Source organism: Xyrauchen texanus, chromosome 38 (assembly GCF_025860055.1).
Source record: "Xyrauchen texanus isolate HMW12.3.18 chromosome 38, RBS_HiC_50CHRs, whole genome shotgun sequence".
Taxonomy (NCBI): Eukaryota; Metazoa; Chordata; class Actinopteri; order Cypriniformes; family Catostomidae; genus Xyrauchen; species Xyrauchen texanus.
The window spans coordinates 36207290-36231902 of record NC_068313.1 but is presented as its reverse complement, the minus strand read 5'-3'; the positions used below and the strand labels follow the sequence as shown (position 1 = coordinate 36231902).

Genomic DNA, 24613 nt, shown 5'->3' with positions numbered 1-24613 from the left:
CGCCCGTCATGAGAGTTCTTTAGGTTCAATCGACTGAAGCGAACTGACCAAGCACAAGCACGGCAGCTTACGCAATATTCGTTCCCTCCTCTCAGGGAACCGAGGTTACGTTAGTAACCGAGTCGTTCCCTCTCGAGAGTCTCTCCTATTGCGTAAGTAGCTTACGCTATGGGATACACCATGCAAAGCGCCGTGCGTGCTGACTTCAGCTCTATAAAGCCAGAGGCGGATGCCTGAGCCTTAAAGCAAAGTGATTATCCAACAAGCCGGCCAACAGCGAGCTATATAATGGGAAAATACAGAGCGCCTTTGCCCCAAGGAGGTCCATGGTGGGAGCTCATTGTAAAAACACAAGCACATAACTTATGTACTGATTTTCTATGTATTGATATGCATAAAAATCCTCCAAGTCAGTCAGAGGCGGACCTATAAGGGAGGAGATAATGCTCAGCATATACATACTCCAGTCCATTCTACAGTCAGGCTGATAGAATGTTGGAATGCAATGAGGGGACCTGTAGGTTATAAAACCTGATAAATGTCGAAGCGAGGCCCAGCCTGCCGCCGCTGCAAATATCTTCAATGGGTATCCCACTTCGACCATGCCCACGAGGAGGCCATGCTCCTCGTAGAGTGAGCTCTGGCGCCTAAGGGGCATTGAAGGCCCTTGGCTTCATAAGCCAGCGCTATAGCATCCACTATCCAGCGTGATATTCTTTGCTTTGAAACTCGCGAGACCTTTAGTGCGGCCGCCAAAGCATCACGAATAATTGTTCCGTCTGTCTGAGCGGGGCAGAGCGTTCCAAATATACTCTGAGCCCTGACGGGCAGAGTAAATTAGCGCTTTAGTCGCTGGGGGCGATAAGCTGCCAGAGATATCACCTGTACTCTGAAGGGTGTGGAGAGCACTTTAGGAATATACCCGTGCTTTGGCCTAAGGACAACTCTGCAGTCGTTAGGTCCAAATTCCAGGCAAGCAGCGCTTGATGACAGCGCGTGCAGGTAAGCCCACTCTCTTGACTGAGGTGGCGCCAGCAAGAGTGCAGTTTTGGCGAGAGCTGTTTAAGGTGCACGGTTCGGAGAGGTTCGAGCGGGGCACTCTTGAGTGCGTCCAGGACCGTGGCCAGGTCCCAGATCAGCACCGAGGGGCGAGGGGGTTCATCCTCCTAGCGCCTCTTAGGAAAGCGAATGATTAGGTCGTTTTCCCTAATGAGCGTCCTTTATCAGGATTGTGTGGCGCCGCTATGGCAGCCACATAGACTTTGGCGTGGAGGGTGTGCGGCCCGCCTCCAGCAGCTCTTGCAAAAAGCGAGTACACTTGGTATCTCGCACGATTTGGGGTTCAAGCTCTTGGTATCACACCAGTCACTGAACACTTTCCACTTTTGGGCATATAAGCGTCTCGTAGAGGGCACTCGCGCCTCCGTGATGGTTCTCAAAACTCCACTGGGGAGGTTCTGGGGAACCCGTTGAGGGGCCATGCATGGAGGGCCCACAGATCGAGGCGGGGATGAAGAATCATCCCGTTGGCCTGCCTGAGGAGGTCTAGCCTCAGCGGAATCGGCCATGGGGCAGATTGCATCATCTGCATCAGTTCTGGAAACCACGTCTGGTTTTTCCAGAGAGGGGCTACCAGGAGCACTGCACATTTCACTTCCCTGATCCGACTGATGACCTGAGGTAGCATCGCGATCGGGAAAAAGCATACAAGAGGCGGCTCGGCCAGACTTGGGCGGCGCGTCCGTGCTCTTTGAGAAGAAAAGGGGCAGTGCGCATTTTCCCTGGAGGCGAAGAGGTCGACCTCCGCCTTGCCAAAGGTTTGCCATAACCACTGAACTGTCAGGGGTGGAGAGACCATTCTCCTGGGAGAACCTTGTCTCTGGACAGCATGTCCGCTCCTGGTTCAGGGCGCCTGGCACATGCGCTGCTCTCAGCGGCGCAAGTGGTGCTGTGACCATGAGATGAGCTCCTGGCCATAGAGTGCAGGGAGCTCGACCTGAGTCCACCCTGGCGATTTATATCACGATACTACCGTCATGTTGTCCGTTCGGACCAGGGCGTGTTCGTTTTCAGGATGCGGAAGCAGGGCTCTGAGAGCCAAGGCGACCGCTTTCATTCCAGACAGTTTATATGTAGACGCTTTTCGGGTTTGACCAAAAGCCGGAGACAGGCCTGCCCTCGTAAAGGGCCCCCATCCTATTTTGGAGGCATCTGTCGTGATCATTTTTCTCCGTGTGTTCACGCCCAGACTCACGCCGGTTCGATACCAGTCGACGGCTTTCCAGAGCGTCAGGGCTTTTATACAGCCGTGATTTGCTCTGATTAAAAAGTGGCCCGAGCACCACGCGTGAGTGGGGACACGGCTCTTGAGCCAGCGTTGGAGAGGGCGCATGTGCAACAATCCTAGCTGGAGTACAGCTGATGCGAGGCCATGAGACCGAGCATCCTTTGAAATCGTTTGGCGAGTGCGCGCACGGTCTGAATGATGTTGCAAGGCGTCGAATAGAAGCGCAGCTCTGATGAGAGGCGCCGTCATCTGCACTGAGTCTAGCACTATTCCCAGAAAGGAGATATTCTGGCTGGGGGATATGCAGCTCTTTGCAAAATTGATTCTCAGACCCAGGCATTCTAGATGGCTGATAATCCAAGATCTGTGCGTCGTTAACTGACTCTCTGATTGTGCTATGATTAGCCAATCGTCGAGGTAATTCAGTATTAGCACTCCCGCTGTCTCAGGGGAAAGTGCTGCGTCCATACATTTACGTGAATGTACGGGGGCCAATGATAGGCGAATGGTAGTACTGTGTACTGGTATGACTGTCCCTCAGCGAATCTCAGAAAAGGCCTGTGATGAGCTGTCGGAATGTGAAAGTAAGCGTCTTTCAAATCCACTGATAGAAACCAATCCCGAGGCGAACTTGCGCGAGGATATGTTTGGTCGTTAACATTCTGAGCGAGCGAATCATTAAAGCTTTGTTCAGATGTCTGAGATCTAGGATGGGTAGGAGGCCACCGTCCTTTTCGGGACGAGAAAATAGCGGCTGTAAAAACCTGCCTGCAGCTCATAGAGGGAGGAACAGTTTCTATAGCGCCCTTCTCTATTAGTTTGAGCACCTCGGTGCGTAGAACATGTGACACATCTCTCCTCACTTTCGTCTCGACCACAGCTGAAAAGCGGGGTGGTCTCTTGGCGAATTGAAGCGAGTAACCGTGTTTTATTATGTTCAAAACCCATTTCGGCATGTCAGGGATTTTTTCCCAGGCTTTTGCTCGCACAGATATGGGCTGAATGCTGGCTGGGACGTGTCGCAGTGGCGTATGGGCCCCACCGGCAAATTGCCTTGTGCTAACACTGAGCTTACAGCTGTCAGAAGCGCGGTGCGCTGAGCAGCCTTGTTGAGTGCCGAGTGCAGGAGTGCGTGTGAGATTACAGGCACGCGCTATCTCGAAATGCTCGCAGCATGAGCTGGAGAAATGTTTGAAACTGTATGGACAGTGTTTTGGGTGGGGGTGCATACATACGTAATAGGCACGCAGCGCCACTGTCATAAAGCTTCCGGCTCTTAGCGGGGAGTTTCTTAGCTCGTGGCGTCGCATCCGTGATGCTTGCGGCATGAGACAGAGAAATGTTTGAAACTGTATCGACAGTGTTTACGGGTGGGGGTGCATACATTGTAATAGGCACACGCGCCACTTTCATAAAGCTTCCGCTCTTAGCGGGGAGTTTCTTAACTCACGCGTCGCATCTGTGATGCTTGCGGCATGAGACAGAGAACTGTTTGAAACTGTATGGGCAGTGCTTATGGGTGGGGGTGCATATACCGTAGTAGGCACGCGCGCCACTTTCATAAAGCCTCCGTTCATGGCGAGGGTTTTGGCTATGCATACAGTGTTTGTGTGTAGGGGTGCATGCAGGACAGCAGGCACGCGCGCTACCTTTATAGTATTTCCGGCTTTTACTGGGGAAGTGTTTATAACTGTGGGAACAGTGCTTGCGTGTAGTGGTGCATACATGACAATAGGCACACGATCTACATATATGGTGCGTCCAGCTGGAGCTGGGGAAGTATTCGGCACTGTTTGGACAGTATTGATACGTGGGAATCGCGCTTTAGTGTGGACACGTGACCCCTTAGTGACACAGGCAGAAAATGACTCTTTTTGTGATTTCTGTGTGTTGCCGTTAAAGCGGCGTTTGATTGCAGGTGAGCGAGTTCTGTGACTGGCCCATTGACTGCTGTACAGACATTTCCAGCCGCCTGTAAGGGGACTGGGTAATGTTTCACGCGTTTTAGAGAGTGGTCCGGCTTTGCGAGACACGCACTCTCTCTTTTCTTCCTATTGCTAGGAAGACTTACGAGGCTCGGGTTCAGCACGATCTTGGGCGAGGACCCGTTGCTCAAGCGGCTTCGCTCGGTTAGCGGAATGCGGCGGCGTCGGCGTCCGTTTCAGGTCTGCTCTTTGGCTGGGAGGCGGGGCGCCGCCCTGGCTCGCTGCTGCTGCTGAGGCGGTCTCTGGCGGCTCTGAGGCGAGCTGGAGCGCTTGGGCAGGAAGTGGCGCATAGCCTCGCGAATCCTTCCGAGCTTCAGTGAAGCGTTCAGCAAACTCTTTTACCGCCCGGTCGAACAGGCGGCTTGGGCGATAAGTGGCGTCAAGAAATGGCGCCTTATCCGCGTCCTTCATCTCTGTTAGCGTCAGCCACAGATGGCGCTCAAGGACAGTCAGGTTAGCCATGGCCCGGCCGATGGATTGGGCGGTGGCCTTTGTGGCTCGCAGGGCTACGTCAGTGGCGCTGCGCGGGTCACTGAAAGCCTCAGGTTCAGGTCCGACTCGATCCATGGTGCGGAGAAGTTTGGCCTGATAAACTTGTAGAACAGCCATGGAATGAAGCGCTGGCGCTTGGCTTGGCGGCGGCGTATCGCGTGACGGCGAGCTGAGGTAGATCGGCAGGGCTCGAGGGATGAGAAGCTTTGGCTTTCCATCCAGCGGTGGAGGGTGGGCACAGATGGTTGGCCACAGCCTCCTCGAGTGAGGGGTTCCCTCGTAGCCTCTTTCTCTCGCGCCGTCCACCGAGGAGGCGAGGAAGAGAAAGAAGGCTTCAGGCGAGCAGAGTCGCGGGGCTTTCCACGACTTTGTGAGTTAAGTAGTGAACCGGGGAAGAAAGGGGAGGGTCTCTGTCGAGGGGCCTGCGGCGCCCTGCAGGAACCACTCGTCCAGCCGGCTGCTTGGCGGGTTCTTCGGAGAAGACCAGTCGAGCCGAGGTCTTCCGCGGCTTTGGACAGGATCGCGGACGATCTCAGAGTCCATGCTGGTGCCCGTGCTGCGTGTCCGCTAATGTCGGCGGCGGGGTCGAAGGCGAGCCCGGCCAGTCGTCGGATGCAGCGTCAATAGAAAGGCTGTCATCCTTTTCACCGTCGTCCCCTGGCGCCCGAGCGAGCGAGACCCACCGCTCTGTTGGAGGGTGCTGGTCGCCTGCGTGAAATGGACTGGCGGCGGGGAGATCTTGGGTAGTGGTGAAGCACGCGGGGACTGGCCCGGCGTGGCGTCACTGAATTCAGCGTGCTCTGGCAGCCTCTGTGGCGGCTTTTTCTTCTTGCGGCTCGAGCGGAGGAGGCGGCAGCCGCGGTGGAAGCAGGCTTCGTTCTGCGGCGGCGGCAAAGCGGCGCAGCTCGGCGAGGCCAGGAGTCACATTCGGGGCATCCGCCCTGAATGAGAGCAGCTTCTGCGTGGTCAGGTCCCAGGCAGCGAGTGCAGATAGCGTGGCGGTCCCGTCAGGAAGAGGAGCCTCTGCCGAGGGCAGGTTAAAGGCATTTGGAACAACGCCTCGAAAATTGCTCTTTTACTTAAATCAAAAGCGTCGCGAAGCGAACACTTGTAAGTAAAAGGATATCAGTGATCTTGCGCCGGATGGCGTAGCAGAAAGCTCGAAGCGGCTGAAGGCGCGGCGTCCTCTTAGCAGTCCTGCTGTAGGCTTGTCAGCGGCGGTGAAAAGACTCCAACAATCCGGAGGATCCAGCGAAGAAGGTCTTAGCTGAAGGAGATTAAATCTAAAGAACTCTCATGGCGAGGCCTAATATATAGCCCTAGCCATGCCCATCATGGCGGCTCTGGCTGAGCCTTGATAGCGTTCAGAGTCAGCCCGTCATTGGTTCGAGCAAGTTGCCGCAGCATAGCCAATGACCGAGCTGCCTCGCTCATTGCTGTATGCTGTGCAGCTGCAATGCGTTTTACATAAAGACTTCAATATTTCTCGAGTTTTCCCATAGCGTAAGCTACTTACGCAATAGGAGAGACCTCTCGAGAGGGAACAAACACGGCTCCTCCATGTGCTGCTCGCTAGCGCCCCCAGAGTCTTCCTTTGAACATGTTCACTTTTACTTCTACACAACAATTGAAATTGTCTCGTTTGGACAGTAAAAGCATCTTCTCTGCATGTGATAACGAGGCTCACTGGATTCTGCTTGTTCTTGAATGTATTTATTTGATTTAATCACAGATCTCACCTCTGCAGCTCCAGACAATGCAAGTAAATCAAGACTCAAAAACACAAAAACATTCCGATAATAAATGATTCAAAACTTGTGAATCGAATCAGTTTTGGGGAAGAACAGACTGAAATAAACTGCTGATGTCATGATTCCTATATTTGGGTATTTTCACACACTGATTGGATTCAGACATGAATGAAACTAGAACTCGAGTTATATGGATTCATTTTAGTCTTTATGCTCGAACAATCTGCACAGTTTTGGTCACCATTCACTTGCATTGGAGATTTTCTGTAATCAATATGTTTTTCTGCTGAAGAAAGTCCGTCACACACATCTGGAACTGCATGAGGGTGTCAATGATGAGTTTCATTTTTGGGTGAAATATCCGTTTTCGAGCAAGACTTTGACTACAGCACACATTTGACCGTTTTGTTTCTCTTTTATTCAAATATGCATTTCTTTTATTAGTTTGTTTAGTACACTGCTTCCTGTTTCATAGATAAATACGGCACTTAACCGTGTGTTATTGTACAAGTTATTGATCTGTACGTGTCTTCATATACAGTATAAATGCTTTGAGCGGGAATAATATCTCACTAATAAATGGATATTAAAAATGCATTATGTAAAAATAATTTCAAGTGTTTTAAAGGGGTCAAATGTGATTTAAACACAATAAATCTTCACTTCTGTCATCGCTCTCATTTGCATGTTCATGAGTGCTTTCACTTTCACATTTGACTGTAAAATAACTTCAATTGCAGCTTGTTTCTCATCAAAACTGTCGTATGACTTCAGAAGACTTGGAGCATGTTACATGCACTACTTTTATAACACTTTTGGGTCCTTTTGAAGCTTTAAAATGAGTCACTATCAGCTGCCATTGTATTAAAAGAGTGAAGTCAGTGGTAAGGGTTTGGAACCACATTAGGGTGAGTAAATGATGACAGAGTAATTCCAGTAATTCTGAACACTTGTGTAAGAAACACAGAAAGAGATTCACTTCAGTGTTTTAATTGTGTGCAAGTATAAAGTCACAGTTACAGCTAACACATATATATTGTCATTTAACATCTCAACATTTATATGAATACATCTGATTCTGAAAAGCTCACAGAAATAATCATTCCCAACTGTCTTATTCAGTCCAGGACATGATCCACATCCTGATAATAGGAAATAAATCCATGGGAATAATGTTTCTGATATTAAGATGTGTGATACAAATCATTCACACACACCACAAACTAAATACAGCAGGAAATATGTTACAGTTGTGATTAAATACAGTTTGAGTGAGTTAATGTCATCATATAAGTCAGATGTGTGTGTTAATGTGTGTGTATATGTGTGTGTGTGCGCGCATGTGTGTCTGTATATGTGTGCGCGTGTGTGTTCATGTGTATATGTGTGTGTGTGTGTGCGCGTGTGTGTTCATGTGTATATGTGTGTGTCTGTGTGCGCGTGTGTGTTTATGTGTGTGTGTGTGTTCTCTGTTGTTTCTCACACAGACGGTTGTTTAATGTGACACAGAGTCACTGAGGAATCATAAACTCTAAATCCAGCATAGAGCGGTTCAGTGAATGTGGTGTGTAATGTGTGTAAGTGTGTGAGTGTGTGTGTGTGAGAGACGCTGTAGAAGGACAGAGTGCCGGACATCCAGTCCAGATACACTCCTATTCTCTTAGAGTCGACTGAAGGGACTCGTATGACAGTGCTGTTAATATTGTGCCAGACAGTGAAACTGTCATTAGAGCATTTCAAACTCCAGGAGATTTTATTATGTCCAAACCAACAATCTTCACTCGCTCCTTTCCTCTTGATTCCTTTATATGTCACTGATATATCAACACTGTAACCGCTCCATTCAGACTCCCAGTAACAGCGTCCAGTCAGACTCTCTCTACACAGAACCTGATAATCATCAAATCTCTCTGGATGATCCGGATATGACTGACTCTCTTCCACACGTGTCACCTTCCTGTTCCCCTCAGACAGAGAGAGATTAGTGTGTGCTGTATTTGGATCCAGTGTGAGATCACAGAAATCTGAACACAAGAACAAACATTAGAGACGACATTTAAATGTGTGTGTGTGTGTGTGTGATTGTTCTAGTGTGAGTCGGTGTTTGAGTGTGTGTGTGTTAGTGAGTGTGTGTGTGTGTGTGTGGGTTAGTGAGATTGTGTGATTGTTCTACACTCACCTAAAGGATTATTAGGAACACATACTAATACTGTGTTTGACCCCCTTTCACCTTCAGAACTGACTTAATTCTACGTGGCATTGATTCAACAAGGTGCTGAAAGCATTCTTTAGAAATGTTGGCCCATATTGATAGGATAGCATCTTGCAGTTGATGGAGATTTGTGGGATGCACATCCAGGGCACGAAGCTCCCGTTCCACCACATCCCAAAGATGCTCTATTGGGTTGAGATCTGGTGACTGTGGGGGCCATTTTAGTACAGTGAACTCATTGTCATGTTCAAGAAACCAATTTGAAATGATTCGAGCTTTGTGACATGGTGCATTATCCTGCTGGAAGTAGCATCAGAGGATGGGTACATGGTGGCCATAAAGGGATGGACATGGTCAGAAACAATGCTCAGGTAGGCGTGGCATTTAAACGATGCCCAATTGGCACTAAGGGTCCTAAAGTGTGCCAAGAAAACATCCCCCACACCATTACACCACCACCACCAGCCTGCACAGTGGTAACAAGGCATGATGGATCCATGTTCTCATTCTGTTTACACCAAATTCTGACTCTACCATCTGAATGTCTCAACAGAAATCGAGACTCATCAGACCAGGCAACATTTTTCCAGTCTTCAACTGTCCAATTTTGGTGAGCTCTTGCAAATTGTGGCCTCTTTTTCCTATTTGTAGTGGAGATGAGTGGTACCCGGTGGGGTCTTCTGCTGTTGTAGCCCATCCGCCTCAAGGTTGTGCGTGTTGTGGCTTCACAAATGCTTTGCTGCATACCTCGGTTGTAGCAGTGGTTATTTCAGGCAAAGTTGCTCTTCTATCAGCTTGAATCAGTCGGCCCATTCTCCTCTGACCTCTAGCATCAACAAGGCATTTTTGCCCACAGGACTGCCACATACTGGATGTTTTTCCCTACTCAATCTGTATGAAAGCAGCTGTGGCCAAAAAACATCTGCGCTGGATAGGGCACACCATACGCATGCCTTAACACCGCCTGCCCCGCCAAGTCCTCTACAGTGTGTGTGTGTGTGTGTGTGTGTGTGTGTAGCTGCATCACTTCAACAATCTCTTTGTGCAGTTGATAAATCAAAAGGATTTGTCCAGATCTCATTTTAACAAACGCACCTCATAAATGTTAAACTGTTCTGGAGTTTTTGTAATGATGTTAATGATCACTGAGAGTGTGTGTGTGTGTGTGTGAGTGTGTGTGGTGTGTGTGTGTGTGTGTGTTAATGATGTTAATGATCACTGAGAGTGTGTGTGTGTGTGTTAATGATGTTAGTGATCACTGAGTGTGTGTGTGTGTGTTAATGATGTTAGTGATCACTGAGAGTGTGTGTGTGTGTTAATGATGTTAGTGATCACTGAGTGTGTGTGTGTGTGTTAATGATGTTAGTGATCACTGTGAGTGTGTGTTAATGATGTTAGTGATCACTGAGTGTGTGTGTGTTAATGATGTTAGTGATCACTGAGAGTGTGTGTGTTAATGATGTTAGTGATCACTGAGTGTGTGTGTGTGTTAATGATGTTAATGATCACTGAGTGTGTGTGTGTGTGTGTTAATGATGTTAGTGATCACTGAGTGTGTGTGTGTGTGTGTTAATTATGTTAATGATCACTGTGTGTGTGTGTGTTAATGATGTTAGTGATCACTGAGTGTGTGTGTGTGTGTTAATTATGTTAATGATCACTGAGTGTGTGTGTGTGTTAATTATGTTAATGATCACTGAGTGTGTGTGTGTGTGTTAATGATGTTAGTGATCACTGAGAGTGTTTGTGTGTGTGTGTGTTAATGATGTTAGTGATGAAATTGTTTACAGTGTTTTATTTGTAAAAGGTTTATTAAAGATTTTAAGGAACTTTTCTACATGATATTTATAACAGTGATTCGAGTGTGTAACATTTATGGCAGATGTAAATTTGGCCTGAGATTATTTTAAATCCACTTTCCTGGCCATGTGTGAAAAACATGCTCCTTTTAGATGATTTAGGATTAGTGGTGAAGATAATCCTTGATTTAATGAATCTGTTTCTACATTTATTACACAAAGGACTAAAGAAAACAAATTATTCTTCCATTGGATCTCTTATAGAGCGTTACGCAAGAAATGTACAAAATGAATCAAAAGTGCAAAATGTGATTATTATCTTTCAATGATAAATGAAAATCCAAATAATCCCACAAAGTTTTGGACAATAGTTCAATCTACTTCGGTGTCAAGTTTGTCAACTAGATTTCCTGATTTTCTAAATGTGAATTAAAATGTAATTAAAGGCCGAGCAAATATTGCAGATACTTTTAATAATGATTTTTGATTCTAGTATTTGAGATGTTCCGACGGGAACTCCTGAGCCCATCCAACATTGTCCTTTGCAGTTCTTCACTTTTTCTCCTATTACCACCAACACAAGTTTGTGACATTTGAACGAGATTAGACAGTAAAACATCAGCTGGGATTGAAAGATTGAGCCGGATTTTTTAAGAAGAGTCTGTTGCCTCTAGATTTAAAGTTGAACTTCTAACGTTATACCTAGAATGTGGAAATCGGCAATGGTTGTCCTTTATTAAAGGTGGAGATCCTTCTGATCAAATAATGATCGTCCTCTCTCCAAACTGCCGTCTTAGATTGTTACGTCCCTGTGTGACTTTTATGGATTTCTTTTTGGAGTTTTTTTTCCTTTCCCTTTCTCCTCTCGGTTTCCGTCTTAAACTTTTCGCAGATTCTGGTTGGTTTACTCCACTGCCAATCATCCAAGTTGATGACGTCACCGTGATGCCTACGCCCATAGCCAGAAGCCGCGATCATTTAAAAGGTCACGCAGATGCCAACACAGGGAGCTTGCTCCGCATTCAGATTCTTCTGAATGCTTTTTGAATGTCTCTCTTGATGTTTCGATTGACAGTTTGATAGTTTTGACCGGGTAAACTTATTGTTGGACTGTTTCAATGTGCTTGTGCTGGCTGGGTGGAAAAGGGAGTAGGTAAGTTCTGTCACGTGAAACGTATAATCACACTAGGCAAGTGCCACCCGCTGTATTTCTACTTCGGTCAGTTATAGTATAGTATAGATACGACGTCATGGACGTTGAAGATTTTTGTTTCAACTTTTTCTGCTTTAGGTAGGCTTATTTATTGCATATGTTTGTATTTATTGGCACTTTTAGGTAAATTACCCCCTTATGTTTCTAATCTTTTAACCTCTTGTACAAATAGCTCTTACACAAGATCTTCAACTCAACGCACCCTTGGGACTGTCAGCTGAATTTCTCAATTTGGTAAAAAAGCCTTTTAATTTTATGCTCCTTGGGCAATTTAAATATAATTCCCCCTTTGAGCACTTTTAAAGATCTTTTACAAACTGCTTTAAAGGAAAATTGTAAATGTTTTTATTGATCTGATTGTGTGTGTGTGTGTATATATATATTTTTCTTTGTATATTTGGAGTATTTATCTTTTAAACTTTATTGTGAAACTATATGTGCTGCCGTCTTGACCAGGAAGAAGAGATTTTATTATCTCAATGGGACCTTCCTGCTTAAATAAAGGATATAATAATAATAACAACATGTGTGTGTGTGTGTGTGCGTGTGCGTGCGCGTGAGAGTGCGTGAGAGAGTGTGCGTGTGTGTGTGTGAGAGAGTGTGTTAGTGTGTGTGTGTTTGTATGTAAATGTTTGTGTGTGTGTGTGTGTGTGTGTGAGAGAGAGAGAGAGTGTGTATATGTGTGTGTGTGTGTGTGTGTGTGTGTTCATACATTTTTGTGGTCCAGGTGTAATTCTGATCTCTGCTCCGTGATTCACACTATAAAACACAAACACACAAACACAATCATGACGTCACATTGATGACACATTTATTTTCTGTGAGGAATAATTGATGTTGGACCGTTAAATTAGTGAGTGTCCGTTACACCTCGAGTGTGATTCATGTTCAATAATTCAACGGGACGGAGTCGATTACTCTGATTATATCACGGTTACAACAGTTTAAGACATCTTTCAGGGTTTTATCTAGAGATGCACCAATCAGATATCTGGAACAGTTTCAGCTCCAATATTGACATTTTTACCTGGATCAGGAATCAGTCCGATGAGTCTGATCCAAATCCAAAACCACGTGTTAGTCATGGTCGCTACCATATATACTATACAAACTGTTGTAATTCCTACACCGTTCACCTGATTTGGATGTAAATGCCCTCAAATTAAAGCTGAAAGTCTGCAGTTTAAGCACATCTTGTTCATTTCATTTCAAATCCATTGTGGTGGTGTATAGAGCCAAAAAGATTAGATTTGTGTCGATGTCCCAATATTTATGGACCTGACTGTATATATGAAGAGGACCCCTCTCTCAGTTTGCTTAATATATTTTTAGTTACATTTTAATTACATGTGCTCAAAAGTCTGGTGAGTAAAAACTAAAATTTACTAGCCAATGACGATTCTTTCTTTAACATGATCGTAGAGGATTGATTTTGTAAATGTTTCCTCATCGCCCCCCATGTTAAAAGTCATTTCTGCACCTCTGCTAATGTTACTGATCACCGTGCGTCATCTAATTTTGTTATTTGTCCATTTTATATTTTCTGTTTACTTTAACGGCCATGTATGATTGAGAAAATGTCGTAAACTGTGTTACAGTCTGTAAATCTTGCCCCACTGAGGTTTAATGCAGATTGCAATAGTTTTAGTTATTCCGGTTAGAAAAAGTGAACTGTTGCTGGAATCGCACTAATGTTACTGTAAGATGAGGGAGACAGGAGGAGAGGTGGAATGTGGAGGGGGAGAGAGATTGTGTGTATGTGGTAAGTTTGGTGTAAGTTTTACTTATTCCTGTTAGAAAAACATTTAAGTGTTACTCAAATTACACTAATTTTACTGTAAAATTATTTTATGTTGGACTGCTAAACTCAAGGTTGCACAATGTTTTGCTAGATTGCTAAATGTAGATTGCACTTTCTTTTTACTCGAATTGAACAAGTTCTTACTTAAAATCTCTCCAAAATAAAATTAAAGGAATCTACATTTAGCAATCCAACAACAAAATAAATGAAACAAAATGTAAAATTCAAGTCACTTTCAGGAGGAATATCAAAACATTGTGCAACCTCGAGTTTAGCAGTCCAACATAAAATCTCAACAAAATAAAATTAATTTTGGACTGTAAAATGGAGATTACCAGTTAAGACGGAGCTGTTTTTGTTGTGCACACTTTGTTTCTGGTACATTTGTTTGTTTTTAAGAGAAGATAATTTATTAAATATTGAAAAGTTAATGAGACGAGTTTTTAATATTTATTTTGAGTTAATTCATTGTTATATTAATCAAGAAATAATAATACAAAATCTTTAGAAAAATCGGCCCTAACACACACACACTCACACTTAATCACTTACTTACTCACTCACAAAAACACACACTTACTCACAATCGCTCATTCACTCACTCACACACACACACACACACACACAAAATCGCTCACTCACTCACTCACACACACCCACACAATCGCTCACTCACTCACTCACACACACCCACACAATCGCTCACTCACTCACGCATCTATAAACAGGTCCATCACAGCAATTGAAACAACAGAACACAACACAGCTGCACACAGACCAGAGAACCGAACTTAAATATGTCTGATGAGTTTGTATAGATGCATTTCTGTGCCCAGCCTCATTTATTTGAAACAGAGTACTCAAACAGAGAGATAGGAGGGAATGTCGGTCATCTCTCCTCCATTCTGAACCGGTGAGTATTTGTGAAGACCTCCGTTTGAAGAGAGTGATACCCAAGTGAAAATATTCAGTAGGTGTAACAACAAAAGTTGACAAATTTTAGCAACCAGTCTTATAAAAATGGCTAAATCGGTTTTCTGATGGGTGATGACTAGAGATGCACCGATTGCAATTTTTTTGGCCGATTTCGATTTCAGATTTTTTGTAAGTGTGACCTGCCGATACCGATTTTTTCCGATTTTCTTTCTAAGAACTATTATTTACCGCATATACAAACAAAATCTACCTTTCTTCAATGCAAAATTGTATTTTCATAATAAAATAAATGATTAAACATTACAATTTCCCCTAAACTGCACTAAGTTACAGGATCTTCTCTCACTTAAACAACTCTCAAAATAAAGTGCTCTGTGACTGGAAAGAGGTAGAAATGACAATTAACTGCAAATGAGTTGCTTTATATAACAGATGTCATTTTCCACTATTTTTATAAATGGACCTTTTTCTCTTTATTACTCGTCTAACAAAACAATTCCATAGATCTGAAAAACTGAAGTGTCCAATACGCTCAACTTAAGTTAGAGGTCCAAATATCAGTTGTAAAACTGAGCACTGCTTCGGGAACGAATTGTAACCATATCTGTCAACACTCCCGTTTTTCCCGGGTGTCTCCCGTTTTGTCATTTCTCCCAAAAAAACTCCCGTAATTTGTATGGCCCAAACCACGTTATATGAATAATCAAATCAATATATTATTCCAAGGTGGTCCAGTTGCCAGATCTTGAATGAAACGCATCCTACTCACACAATCTACACATCATACACATTACAAATCATTTATGACCACAATCTGGCAACCAAAACCCATTTGCGCTGTTGATATCTGCGCAGGCAGTAGACGCGGGATGTTAAATCAAGCATCACTGGTATAGGGGAGGAGAAGACTCAGCTGGTGCTCCGGTGAAAAAACTAAATATACATGTACATTTAACAACAGCTGGATGGAAGAATTGAATTTCATATCCCGAAGCCATATCGACAATGCCCACTCCTTTTGCAATGTGTGTCGCACTGATTTTAATATCGGACACGGTGTGAAAAATTACGTTAAATCACAACGGCACAATTTGTATACGTATTTAGCCTGCCTCTGCCATCCAGAACCCCCCCTTCCCCTCTCCCGGATTTGTGTACCCAAATGTTGACAGGTAACCGGCTGCGTGTGTGACATGACACGAGATTAAACAACTCTGGCAACGTGACGTCGGAAAGTACCTCATACTCTGTATCGAGGAAATGTATAAGATTTCTGAAGCCTCTGTCCTCAACTATGGAGAACAGCTGGTCATCCAGGGCCATGAATTCCATAATTTTCCTCGTAATTGCTTTGGTATTTTCGTTGCTCATACCAAGGAATGATACTGATTCCCCCACGGTTTACTTTGGCCTTACAATTATTACACATTTCAAACTTAATGTATTCTTCACTCACACAGTGAAGATCTCCCATGCCAATGACACGTTTACATGCGGCTGTGACGTTATTGCCTGCGCCGCTGGCAACAAAACGGACCGGCTTCGAATCGGTAAGACGTGAGGCTGACCGGCCGATCACCAGTCCGGGCCGGGCATGCGGAAAATCGGCTAATTCCGGTCCCTGGCCGGTCGATCGGTGCATCTCTAGTGATGACGCATATTTCTTGACAAACGGGAAGCATTTGCTGTTCTGATTCCTTCCCTCATCTCTCCCCATGGTTGACAGAACAGCCAGAAGGCACCCCGGCCTGAATTGGGCAGGGGAAGAGTGTAACGAGGAGGGCGGCATGGCCGGGCCACGATGGTCCATGGGCAGTGCTGAATCAGCTGATCAGTGGGAGAGTGAGATAAAGGGGAGACGTTGGCATCAGTTCGAGAGAGAAAGACACGTAACCTCGAGGCATGTGTGTATGTTTATGTTTATTTTAAGTTTGACATTAAAAGTTATGTTGGCTGTTCAGCCAGTTCCCACCTCCTCCTTGCCCATCCTTGAACTGTTACATTCTCATTCCATACAAGTGTGAGCATCCCTGCTGTAAATTATGGCGATGGAGGCTTTCCTTTATTTGACTACCATCAATAACATTAAATATTATGGATTAATAGCGATGTTCTTGCAGCACTTAATGTGCGGGAATGCAGAGGAGCATAAACAAGCCAGTTATGCCCTACGCAAAACTATCAGAGCAGCCAAATGTCAGTACAAGATTGGACCGTTCAACACCACCAACTCTAGAAGCATGTGGCAGGGAATTAATATCATCACAGACTTCAAAACGGAATAAAAACTCTGCTACCTCTCTCCAGGATGAGCTTAATACTTTTTGGAGTAACAAGTTATTGTGTGTATTTAAGTGAAAGAGAGAGATCGTGCTCGGGTGTGTGTGATTACCTGTCTTTGGATAAAAGCATCAGACAAATGCACAAATGTAATATAAATGTTTGCTGTGGCTTTCATCTGCAGTAATGTCACTTCAAATCATCAAGATGTTAGTCTAGACTTCTCAGCAGCAGGGTGGTACTGTCGCCATTCTTGAATAGAGCTTTTTAGTTGGTGAAATGTTTAATTGAGTCGAGGGTGTACGTTGACATAAAGGTTCTGTGTGTTCATCAAGAGTGCCTATGTGTGTGCATATGTATGTGTGTAAGAATATACGAGAGCAAGAGTACTTTCCACAGATTAAATTTTTTTTAGGATAATATAGAAATTGCTTGCAATTTATCTCATCCAATCTACAATATTCAGCCACTGGATTTATTTTATCTGGTTATTTTGCAGTGTTTACCAAAATAATTTGGTGTAATTTAATTTGTCATTTAAACCATAATGCAATCAAGACCTGGAACTACTTCAAAACTACTGAAACATAATTGCACACTTTAGAATTGTAGTCAACCAGTCAGAATCAAACATTCAACAGACCTGTGTATAATTCAAAATAAATTACACACACACACACACACACACACACACACACACACACACACACACACGTAGTGCTCAACATACTTGAGTTTGTCCAGTGTGCAGTGTGGATCATTGAGTCTCTCAGTGAGCAGTTTGACTCCTGATTCTCCTGGGTGATTGTAGCTCATATCCAGCTCTTTAAGGTGTGAAGGGTTTGAAATCAGAGCTGAAGCAACATAACAACAGCTGACCTCTGTCACCATACAGCCAGATAATCTACAAACACACACAGCAACAGTCAAGATACATATATGGTGACTTTATTTAGCAACATGGACTTGAGTCACAAACAGGCCTCATGAAGCTTCCTTTTAAACACTGACGTTATTGAGATCATAAAGGAACACATTTGGTTTCCTTTGACATGTATGATCAAGCTAGTGCTGTAACAAATAACTGATCAAATCAATAATAATCGATTGATGCTGTCTTAAATAGTTCACCCAAACAAATTATAATCCTCTCATCATTTATTCATGCTTACATCATCTTAAACTTGTATGAATTTATTTCTTTTGTGAAACAAAAATATATTTTGATGTAGATGTGAATCTTTTAATTCAATGCAAGTCAATGTGGTCCAACACTTTATATCTCCAAAAAGAAAATAAAGTCATCATTACACATAAAGCTTGATTACTATTCATAACCCTCTGCGCATGCATAAACCACACATAAGTGCAACTGAGCATTAAATCATGATCATGCCCAGAGACTGCAATGGTAAGAAGTACAGTTGTAGTGCAGCCACATAAGGGTGGAATATGTATATTGCTGTTAAGGATCTAAATTGTTCTTATAAGACAGCCATAATTAATATATGTAATTTTCCTGTGTTTATTGCCAAGAAAAGTGTATTGGTTCTAGTTTTATTCAAGCGAGAGTTTGTCGCGCTGCACCAGGGAATCCCCTGTGACGTCACTCGAATCAGTTGACACGACTTTACTTGCGTATTTTAGGAACCAAAAAATGCCGTACCGGGCGACACGTTGCCCTCTGATGTTAATCGATCAATCGTCTTAGGATACCAACCAAGCCTACTGTTCCAGTCTGTGATTGTATGTTCCACTGTGGATTAATCGTTGTTTTTTGGGGTTTTTTGCCATTGGGACCCATCACAGAACAGCGCTGCTTCACGTCGTGCTCCCGGACTTAACATATCCACCAGTGAGGCTGATTCAATACACACACACAAAAACAGGACATTGTACGGGACTCCAACAGTCAATTCATCCGCTTTTCATACATCTTTAGTATTATCTTTTCTTTCTTTCTTGTTTGTCTTTTGTACATTTGTATATATATATATATATATATATATATATATATATATATATATATATATATATATATATATACAAATATATATATATATATATATATATATATATATATATATATATATATATATATATATATATATATATATATATATATATTTCTGGATTAATTTTAATGTTTTTTCTAGATGTAAATACACTTGGGGTTTAAATATATTTATTGTCTTCCAAGCCTCCTTCTTTTTTGATAAACTTCCCACAACCATACAAACATAGGGTCAAGACTGTAGCATCACCTTTCAGTTAGGCTGTGCGTTACACAGTGAAAAAGGAAAGTCGATCATATTTCTTCAGAAGACATGAATTAAATCACTGGAGTCATATGGATCGCCTTTATGCTGCTTTTATGTCCCTTTTTGAGCTTGAAAGTGTAAGACCCCCTGATGTATTCACATCTCTATCAAAATATTTTAGTTTGTTTTATGCATAAGAAAGTCAAAGCATTTGTTTTGGTATGGATTAGAGTGTGACTGCTGTGTTCATATATGCCTAAACAAACTGTGCTAAGGACGAAAAAACACCAGATTCTGAAACAAATACTCCAAACAAGCAAAGTGTAAAAACAACCTAAATGTACTGGTATAATATTGTCAAATGTACCAGTACTTCGGTACCAAATCTATACTAAAATAAAAAAGATGTAATGATACCAGTGTTTCTGCAGTACCGGTAGTACCGAGCACCAACTCTGACTGACACACGACAGCTTTAAAATGCTCACAGGCTTATTTTGAATGTGTGCTCTGTTACTCCTTGTACACTGAAATGGACAATTAATCAAATTAAAATCGTGACAGGCCCTAGTATGATTTATTAAACTGCTAAATGCTGCAATCTTAGTGTGGATGAGCTGCATACTTTAAATAAATCTGACCGCTCATCCACTAGAAGCTCCACAGATATTAAGAATCATTCACGTTGTACGAGATGACACAGCAGAGAATAAATCTACTGTGAACCACGCAGCACATGTAAACTATCTAATTTATTTATATAATTAAAATCACAGAATTTGCACACTAATCTCAGATCAGCTTTATTTATATCGCATTCAAAACAACAGAGTTGACCAAAGTGCTTCACAGCAATAACAATTAAAACATAACATTTCAGAATTACTACATACACAAACACCAGTAATCTAAAATACAAACACTCCAAAACTGTGTCCTACATTTGTCAGACTCAATAGGCCAGTGTAAAGAGATGAGATTTCAGACATGACTTAAGTCTTCAATGATCACACTGCGCCGTGACGTGAACAGTTTATCTGATAAAGTGAAGCATCCGGCAAAAAACACACGTCATTATTAAAGTACAATACATAATAAAAGCTATCAAGCCTAAAATTGAAGACATTTTATAAACTTATATTACAGCTATATAGTAAAATGTAATATTCACTGTAATAATAAAAAAATAAAAAAATTATACAAAATATCACAAGCAAGACAACTGTTGAATAAAAGTTTGGCCAAAAAAAATGCAATGACACTGAAAAGTTCTATTTTCACATGTTAAAGTTAAGAATTAATTGATTAGACCCATTTTGATGTTGAAATTAAATTAAACAAAAAAATAAAAAATTCTGGAAAATAATAACTCCAATGCTATTAGCTCACACTACAGTCAGTCTTTACGGAAAAGTAACCAAAGTGACTGATGATTCAAACAAGTGCAGTGTTGCGGCTGCAGCTGTTTAGAACAGTTACGTGCTGATTGCAAAGTCACAGAATTTTAGGGGGGCTGAGATGAATTTTGGGGGGTTGAATCCTTCCTAAAAAAGGCCTAATAACGCAGATGGCTGGCCCGAACTGCTCTCACACTGGCCATCGGGCAGTGCTTATTGTCGAGCCCTGACTATATTTGTACACTCGTTCATGAATGAAATAAATGCATCAGTTCTCTTTTTGTGAACAAGGATCTGCTGAACGACTGAATGAGAGGAGAAGGCTTGTCATTCATTCAGTTTGGCATTCTTGTTTAATGAGGAAAGAAAGTGGCTGGATGAATTATGAATGAGTAAAAGAGACTGATGACCAAACATTACTTGACATGGTGTTATTGAAACATTATTCAAATAATTTTTAGCCATTAACTGATTATGCAACAATGTAGCAAGTCAGCTGCCGACGTTTTCAGATGCAGCACAAGGTAAAAGCGCTTCTCGTGTGAATGAAGTAAATGTCTTATTCACTATGCACTGTATGTACAATTGGTTTGATTCTGTATTTTTGGAGTCAATGCGATTGCTAACACTAGCGGCACAAAACAGAATTGTGAAATTCTATATTATCCTAACCTGTTCCCTCACAGGTTTCCCCAAAAATTGTTGATAAATATTTTAATTGTCGAATAGTCGTTTGATCTCATTTAACGTAACATGAGATCATATGAAACTCTAATGATGACGTGAGAGAGGAGCACAGCAGCTCGTGACTGACTGAGGAGAGGAAGAAAACACATGTCCAGATGCACTCTGAACTTTCCAAACAGCTTCAGGTGATGCAGATCACAAAATATAACGCAATTATAATGGAAAAATGCAAAATAAGGAAATACAGAAGCACTGTCATCGTGAAATAAAGCAGAGCCGGATCTGCCATTCCACTTAAGCAAAACCTGCATGTCAGAGCATGTAAAAATCAAACAACCTGCCATTTTATCTTTAATGCATCCTTTATTCAAGTTCAAATAATAAGGAAATGCATCATAAACAAACTACAAAAATGGCATTTCTCTGTGCGGTCAGCAGCACGTCTATGAGTCGTGTGAAGGGGGAGAGATTGAGACTGCACCCGACTGAGAATCCCTCTGGCGCGGGGATGCCCGTCCCTCGTGCGCGTTTGCAGTAGCTAGATTAATAACGTGATGGACTGAGACGTATTGAATCATAATATACTGTAGTCTATGGGTCACGTGTGTATCTTATTGTGAAGTAAATCAGCGATACGCAGCTATATAAAGAAGATTGAGTTTGTTTTTGTGAGTTAAAGACGGATCGAAGTGAAAATAAACGTGAGAGAGTCTTCACCCATTATACACTGCAACAAAGTTTTGATCAGTATTTTTTGGCTTGTTTTCCAAAAATAACATCTAAAACTCCTTTAAAACAACGTACATTTACATTAGTAGCTATACTGCAGAAGAAAAATTTAATATTTTGAAATATCTAAAAACAGCCTCTTTAAAACAAGATACATTTACCTGTGAAGCAGCATATAAGATATTTAGACTTGCTTTTAGAGAATATGTGGAAAACAAGACAAAAACTCTTGATTACAAAAGTTTTTTTTGCAGTGAATTTTTACCGAATTAAACTTAATAAAAGTTTTTTTTCCTTGTAATTCAGTGAAAGTCATTTAGAGATTAGGGCTGCACGATTATAGCAAAAATCTGAATTGTCGATTTTCTTTTAAGCATTAAATATTGTAATAATGTTTATTAATGTTAGGCCAAATAAAAATTACATAAATGGATATCTATGGTATAGAATACATTTAATTATTGCTAAATAACTGCTTAAATTATTAGTTCATGTACAGTAAATAATATGGCATATTCAATATTCAGACGATTTTAAATCAACCAAGTTAGTCTGTTCAGTAAGACCTTTGGTGGCGAGGTGGTGCGCATTAATCCCGTTAGATCTTCAATGGTGATCTTGTTCATGTAAGATCATCATTAGATCATTTTTGGCCTCAGTGGTTGCACTTTGGAAATAAAAAAACAATAATTTGCTTTTGGAGTTTGTGTGATTCGTGAAAATGTTAAATCTACCAACACCAGCTGCGTGACAAATGGGTCTTATTAGAGCAGACGCGATTCCTTCAATATGCTATTCAGGCACACTTAGAACAGTTCAGCCGAATTACTTTATTGCTATTTAGTACAAATCAAATTCACATTGGCCTACTTATTACCATGACAAAACAAAATTGTTCGAGCAACACGACAAACTCTCTCATTACAATGACTGCGGTCACTCACTGCAGGTTTACACAGTTTGAGATCTGCTTTTCGGCACGAGCTCAATGACGCTCCGCACAATGTTCTGCACTCACACGAATGATCTCATTAAAAACAAAGCTGTCTAATCAGCATAATAATCAATTATTTACACCACGTCTGTGCCTTGACTAGAACGGGAGTGTTTTAGTTTTGTCGTGTTGCTCATTTACAATGTATTTAACATCTACGTACAAAGCAAGTGCAACATGCAATGAATCCTAAATAATTACAAAGTGCTTTTCGCTCTTGTTCTACAGCTTATTTTCGAGTGACAAGTGATGTTTCTTTAGTATTCATTTTCCTGTGCCACTGTGAACAGAGATGGAACATAAAGCAAGCATCTGGGCATTCAGACGGTTTAAAACTTGCACATTATATCAGTTGTCATTACTGATAGGACGGAGGACTAATCTAAGCGGCTCTGATTGGCCATTGCCTTTTCATTGCTATTTAGTACAAGACATCTCAACGGAGATGTCTGTGATTGGTTAGAATACTCAACCGCTATAAAACACGTTGTAAATAGAAACCATTGACGCAACAGGAGCAGACTTAAATTAAATGCTGTAACCATCTGTTTTCAAAATTACATAATCATTGGCAGCTGTAATCGTGATTAGTTTTTCGATTCATTGTGCAGCCCTATTTGAGATATTTTTAAAAGATGATTTTGTCCTGTTTATTGTTAGTAAGCACATTTAATACAACCTTTTAAGTCTAGGCACAAGCTGAATAGTCGGATAAGAGCTAATGATTAATCGTTGCAATAATCAACCGAATAATCGTTCTAATAATCATTTCAATAGTCGATTATCAAAATAATCGTTAGATGCAGCCCTACTTGCAATCCTTCTGCTATTGATAATACAAACTGTTAGCCACGCACCAAACTCACAACATGGGTTGAGTCAGAAGTTAAAATGTCAGAGTGATCCAACAAACACACCAGTGTTTTCAAAGTGTCAGAAAGTCATGATGGTTTCACTCTTGAGGAAGTAAAATTATCAACTAGAGATGTCCCGATCAATCAGCCGCTGATCAAAATATGCCGATATTCATCTTAAATCCATGATCGGCTGATCGTGCCTAGATTTATGTGCTCTCTGTGTCAATCAAAGACGTCAATATCTCATCATCAGTCACTCATCCCAATTTAAATCAGATTAATGTTGGTCACAATATCACTAATAATAAATATAACTGTTTAACCTTCAATAATCAGTGATTTGTGTTACAGCAAAACTCAAAGACAGTGAACAGACCAGAGATATGAATGATGTCACACTGGAGCAGTTTTACAGCTTGTTATGAATATATTTCTCTTATTTTTTAATGCATCTCTGCAGTGTGGGATGCTTTCAAGGTTTTTATTGGTTGTCAGTATGTCACAACGGCATTTTGATATTACCAACAGAACAATTAATAACCGTTTCATTATTGTTCAACTTGGGCCTGTTCAAGTGTATCTGATTACTTCGGTTTTATACAATACATTTTTTGTTGTGACTTTTCAAGTCAAGCGGTTTACACCATTTGTAAGTGTATGTAAGATTATATTAATCCATACAGAACTAAGTGGATTTGTGACTTGTTTTTGTACCTGAATATTAAAGTTAAAATAAGCTATTACACCATTCTAAGTAGAAGTTGATTTTATAAGTGAGTTTTATAAAAATGCTAGATGCACTAATTTAAATGGATTAAGTTAAAGACAAATTTTAGTTACTTTGTTTACTGTAAACAAAACAAAAAAAAAGTCTCCAGCTCTATCTAGGCAAATACAAGTATCGGATCGAGACTCGGTATAGGCATATTTAA

At 41.8% G+C, this 24613-nt stretch overlaps 1 protein-coding gene across 50 annotated transcripts in view; it reads right to left on the bottom strand.

Moving 5' to 3' along the window:
- Window positions 1-24613, bottom strand: part of LOC127632132 (protein NLRC5-like) — a 377053-nt gene that overhangs the window by 323248 nt on the left and 29192 nt on the right. The window lies entirely within an intron of this gene.